This window comes from Mustela nigripes, chromosome 14 (genome assembly GCF_022355385.1).
Source record: "Mustela nigripes isolate SB6536 chromosome 14, MUSNIG.SB6536, whole genome shotgun sequence".
In the NCBI taxonomy this organism is placed as follows: domain Eukaryota; kingdom Metazoa; phylum Chordata; class Mammalia; order Carnivora; family Mustelidae; genus Mustela; species Mustela nigripes.
Genome location: NC_081570.1, coordinates 54,211,816 through 54,217,815, shown reverse-complemented (window position 1 = coordinate 54,217,815; position 6,000 = coordinate 54,211,816). Strand labels below are relative to the sequence as shown.

At 43.7% G+C, this 6,000-nt stretch overlaps 1 protein-coding gene across 6 annotated transcripts in view; it reads right to left on the bottom strand.

Moving 5' to 3' along the window:
- Positions 1 to 6,000, bottom strand: part of PDE4B (phosphodiesterase 4B) — a 551,888-nt gene that overhangs the window by 104,599 nt on the left and 441,289 nt on the right. The gene's annotated exons all lie outside the window — the stretch shown is intronic.

Here is a 6,000-nt window from a genome sequence, read left to right as displayed (position 1 = left end):
TGGGGGGGGGGGGGGGGGAAGGGAGCCTAAGAAGATGTATTTCTAAAAGTGCCCGGTGGTACTAATACTGCTGGTCTGGGAGCCCATTTTCAGAGCCACTGGAACAGAGGGCTGTCTGCCCCAGTACAAAGCAATAGGATATTAGCAACAAGTGAGAGAGGGAGATGCGAGGCCAGTCTGTGGTTCTCAAGTATGGATGAGTGTCTTACTCACTTGGCGAACCATTAAAACTATGATTCCCTTCCCCATCCCCGGAGAGGCTATTGCAGTATCTGGGAATCTGTATTTTTCACATAGATCTGTGAATTCTGATACACTACCACGTTTTAGGAAGGAAGCCATGTTCTAAATGACAGAGAATGGCCTACAAGGATATTGTGGAGAAAGGGTCTCGCTACTGGGATGGCCACAAATATTTTTCCCAGATCCATCAGGGGCCATCTAGCTTCTAGGTAGCACACCTGATAGCTGCAGGCTCTGACGGACAGGGACCACACGTACAGAACATTTCCTAGCTAGGTCATCCTAGGCAAAGTGCCTTTAAACCCTCCGTGGCCTGACACGATCTTGTGTAGCAGGGGAAGAACAATCGCCCTCCAACGATTACTTTTCTTTTCTGCTAAACATCATGCTAGGTCCTTCTTAGCTTCCACTGGAATATAATCATTTCATTTTAAGAAGAAGGAAACCGAAGCACAGGTGAAGAGGTTAAGAAACACGCTGAGGCACACGTGGCTTGTAACTGGCGTGGCTGAGATTCAAAGCTGAGTCTTCCTGAACCCAAAGTGCATTCTCTTTCCACTATTCCATCTGCTGATAACACCTGCAGTCATACCGAGGGCTGTTTTTCAGGAAAAGTTAAGAGATTAAATTCCAAACTCCTTAGCTTAGCATTCAAAGTCCTCCGCTCTTTGGCCCCAACATACTTTTTCCAGCTTATCGGTCGGAATTCCTGACATTTCATCTCAAACCATTGACTGGCTGTTTGATCTCAAGTATCTTGTGCTTCTCCTTAATAGCACTTTACAATTTTGATTAAAATGGGCCTTAAGTAGTGTTCAATATAGAACTCCGTAGTTTAAATATAAAATTTATGCAGACAGGAACGACTTGGTTACTACTGGATCCCTGGGACCCAGGATGGTCCTTCATATGCCAAGAACTCAGTGAATGCTTAATGAACGACATGAATGGGAGGAAGGAAGGAAGGAAAGAAGGAAGAAAGGACGGGCGGACTAACTCATATTTGCCTAGGCCAAACTTGATCACTTATGTTTCTGTGAACATGTGCTATCCCTCTCCTGATACCACTCAGGCTATTCCTCTGGAAGGGCAGCTCTCCCCCTGCAAATCCACACATGTCAGTATCACCTGCCTTTCTGTGATGTTGTGATTTAGAAGAAGAAATGTATATTTGATCTCTGTCTTCATCCCTACCACAGAGGTCCTCAAACTCTTGGAAAGTTGAAGAGAGTTATAAAAAGTGTCCTTTGCTATGTTAATGAGATTTATGGAAAGCCTCTAGGTAATCTAAAGATGGGGGCTGACTGCCAGGGGAACCAGCCACCTGACTAGAAGGCTGGCATTTTCAGCCCCACCTCAGGCCTCTGGAGAGACAACAGGAGCTGGAGATTGAGTTCGGTCATCAGTGGCCAATGATTTGATCAATCACGACTATGGAACAAAGCCTCCATAAAACCCCAAAAGGACTGGGTTTGGAGTGTCTCCAGGACAGTGAATGCCAGGAGACTGCGTCTCTTTCATTTGGCTGTTACTGACTTAATTATATCCTTTTATAATAAACCAGTATTCTAGTTAGTAAAATATTTCTGAGTTCTGTGAGCCGCTCTAGGAAATTAATAAAACCTAGGACGGGTGGGGTGGGGTGGGGCGTGGGTCATGGGAGCCTCTGATCTACAGTCAGTGGGTCACAAGCACTGGTAACAAACTGGACTTGCACCTGGTGGCTGAAGTGGGGAGAGTCTTGCAGGACTGAGCCCTTAATCTGTGGGATCTGATGCTATCTCCAGGTGGACAGTGTCAGACCTAAGTTGAATGGTAGGGTACTCAGCTGGCAGTAAGGGAAAATTGCTTGGATGTGTAGGGAAAAAATCCACACACTGTAATTGGTGTCAGAATGGTACCTTCAAAATGAAATGCCACCTTTTGCAAAAGATGTCATCATGTTAGCTAAAATGGACCCCTCTTCTAATATCCCATGGTGCTTTGTATCTTTGTGGATTATTTTCTCCTGTTATAACTCGTATGTGTGCACATTACCCCCACCACTAGTCTGTGACCCCACTGATGGGAGGGGGATCCAGTGCTAACTCCTTTCCATATATCCTCTGTAGGATAACCTGCCCCACAAATAGTGGGCACTCCATAGATGTTGGTGAACTGTTGGTTGAATGAACCCTTGATGTGACAATCATTTGAGGAGCCAAATACCACATGAATGTTTTATCTGGTTTCCTTTTCCTCTACAGTCTCAGTTCTACATACCACTCACTATTCCCACAAACCCAGCATGTGCTCACGTTACTGGGCCTTTGCATATGTTTCACTTTGCTCACTCTTTTCCCCCTTTGTAAGGGGCAGACTCCTTCCCTGTACAAGGATTCCCCTCAGCCATCACTTCTTCAGCTGTGTCTTCCCCACTGTGAGTAGTCCCCCTCGGTGCTACTTGTGGCTGGCTGCCTTTGCCCGGTCCTAGCACTGCTCAGACTGTCTTGCAGTTCCTATAGTTCCTATTTTCTTGTCTGTCTCCTCAATTCACCTGCGAGAAATTTAAGCAAAGACTGGACTTCGTTCATCTCAGTAACCTTGGAATTGACCTTTATATATTTGCTACGATAGAGGTATTCAATATGTATTCATTGGATTAATAACATGTCATGAATAATTTTGCTTTCCCTGTCTTCCTGAGGTCCAAAGAGTCTTTTGTGCAAGGAGACATGGAACGAGGGGACCTTAAAATGTTTGGGCATCTCGACTTTCTTCATCTACTCGCAGCACCCGTTTCTCGCAACGACTTCTTGAAAATGACACAAATTACATAAATCCCTTTGTCCCAGGAGTTAATTTGGAAAATCTAGCTCTTATTTCAAGTTGTTAATTCAGATAAGCATCGGTGTGGGTAAGCTTTGCAAAGGCAAGAACCACTTATTCCCAAGACCTGGTGCAAAGAGGCTCAACACACCTTAAATGAATGAATGACTTCTGGAAGCTGCATTATTGCTTACAGGGCATGAAGAGTGCCAGTGAGAAAGTGTCATGAGTGCCAGAAGAAAATGGCATTGGTTGCCCAGTGGTCCCTAACTTATACAAGAATCATAAGAAGTTATATGCCCGGATTAAAGATGGTGATATTAAAATGAAGGATAATTTGGCCATAGCAGTTAATTTTTTACAGCCTTGAAAAGCACAGTGGAGAAAGAACTGGACTATGAATAAGAAGACAGGAATCCTAATCCTGGCTCTGGCACGTTCCAACTGCATAGCCCGCGGCAACTCACTGAACCTTTCGGTTTCTTCCTCACTTGGGGAAAGCAGGCGGCAACTGACATTTACTGCTAATTTACAATGTGCCAGCTCCTGTGTGAGCACTTGTACATATATTTCCTCACTTACTCTGAGGAAATTTGGCTGGGTTCTTTCCCCTCTGAGTGCTCAAGATTTTATTATTCTCAGCTAATTTAAATCCCATGCCAAAGGACATAAAGCAATGAAAGATATACATTGAAAACAAAATTAAGTGGTTATTAATTCTTTCTCAAAGATTACATGCATGTTGATTAAATTATGCCTCGGAAGAATGTTGATACAGAGATGTTACATGACTTTCTGATAGCCACTGGTAATTTCTGTGATGTTAGAGGCACAGTTGAATGACGGGGGACACCTCTTTGCTCCCAGCTGCTCTATTCCCTGCTGATCAGACTGAAGAATGGTGGGTGTTCTTACTTGTAAGTGATTTCTCCATCAGCTGAAGCCAGTAAATGCTTTAGGGATGCTTATCTGAATTAACAGCTCTAAATGAAAGCCGTATTTTCAAAATTAACTCCTGGGACTAAAGAAATAATAGGTTTTAATTTGAAGCCAAGAAATACAGGCCCAATCAAGCATCTCTCAATGGAACATTTCATGGAAGTGCAAGGAAATCACCTCAACAGAAACTGAGATTTTTCACCCTTTGGGTGGTAAAGCTCAGGCAGACAATGAACTATTTTTGTGCAGAGCAAAGAGCCAAAAGATAAAGGAAATCTTGACTTATGAGAAGTATAGTTCTATGTGGGAGTCCTTTTCATAAAATAAACCACACTATCCAGATGTCTCAAGAAAACCATTCCAAGGACAGAATTATGGCTTAAATGTTACATTTAGGGCAAGGAGTGGCACCCCTGGAACCCAAGTCAAATACCCCAGAAAGCAACTTGTGAGCTCCACGAATCTTACAGTTTCAGTTGTTAAGACAAATGAATACGTGGGGGAAATGCTCTCAGTATGGTGGACCCATTTTTCTTGTCCTCGGTTTTTTCTTTCTCTCTCTGAGGATACTGACTAGGAATAGGATGGAATGCATTAAATGAACACTCAGTTTTCCAATTTGCCCCTGCTAGGCTGCTTCACTTGTAACTGAAGCCCATTATTCAGTTCTCAGCCTGAGTTAGACAGGCAAGCTCAACTCCAGGTGAACTCTAGTAGTACATGTGCCCTGACTTGAACTTGGGTTAGGTGGTGTTGGTTTCAAGAACTTGGAATCAATAAGAGGATCAACTCTGTAGAAATATGGGGATGGATTGGAGAAAGATCACCAGATACAATTACCCTACTGCTGGAGATCTAGTCTGTTTGGTGAGTATGGTTTGGTGTAGACTAAAGGCAATGTAAAGGGCCATGATTTGGAGAGTGGTCCTCAGCCACAGTGTGAAAATGGACTCAGAGTCAGCTCTTTATGTGACAACTGTGGTCTTAGGGTACTCTAGCTCCTGAGGGTTTATGTGTCTCAAAACCCTCAAAGCTGTGGAAAGACCTGATTCTCGAGAAAGTAGCTTGAACTGACATAGCCTATTATTCAACATGGTTAGGCTGAATGCCCCCATAGTTACAGAAAAAGAATATTCAAGTTCTTGCAACACAAAGTAACTGAAAACATCCCCTATCCTTGCCTGGGGGCTGTGCAGTACGATGACCTTGAGTTCTGCTAGACCAAAGGAGCCTTTGAAATGTATCTTTATTAATCTTTCCTCCCTAGTTCCCACCTCCATCATCTCTTGGTCCAGGGCTTTGCTCCAAATATTTTAACATTTTAAAAAAATTAGTTATTTATTTATTTTGAGAGAAAGAGTGGGGGGAGACACAGAGGCAAAGAGAGAGAAAGAGAGAGTCTCAAGCAGGCTCCACGTTCGGCGAGGAGCCTGAAGCAGGGCTCTATTCCAGGACCCTGAGATCATGACCTGAGCCGAAATCAAGCGTGAGGTGCTTAACTAACTGAGCCACACAAGTGCCCCATTCACTCCTAATACTTAAATTCCTGAAAACACTCTTCTAGCCTATGTCTCTGCCTTTGGGTTCTCTAACCTTCATCTATTCCATAAGTTCTTCCTAAACAACTCTGTTAAAAAAACCTTTGGAGCTTTCTTCCCATAACCAAAAAGATGTAATGGGTATAAGAAATGCAAAGATGTGAGGTAACAGAAATAGAATATATTGGTCTCTGCCCCCAATTCCTGGTACTGAGCTCCTAAAACTCTTGTAACTTCCTAAGTGGTAAGAGCACTGGGAGCATCTTTTGTTCTAATGAGGCAACTCTGGGTAGGCTTCAGGGAGGGGCTGGTCAGCCCTACCTCCCATCCTCCAGAGAGGGGAGAGGGGCTAAAAACAAGAGTTAATAATCGATCGCGTCTATGTGATGAAGCCTCCATAAAATCCCAATAGTGTGGGGTTCTGAGAGCTTCAAGGCTGGTGTACAAACATACCTATTCTAGGAGGGTGGTC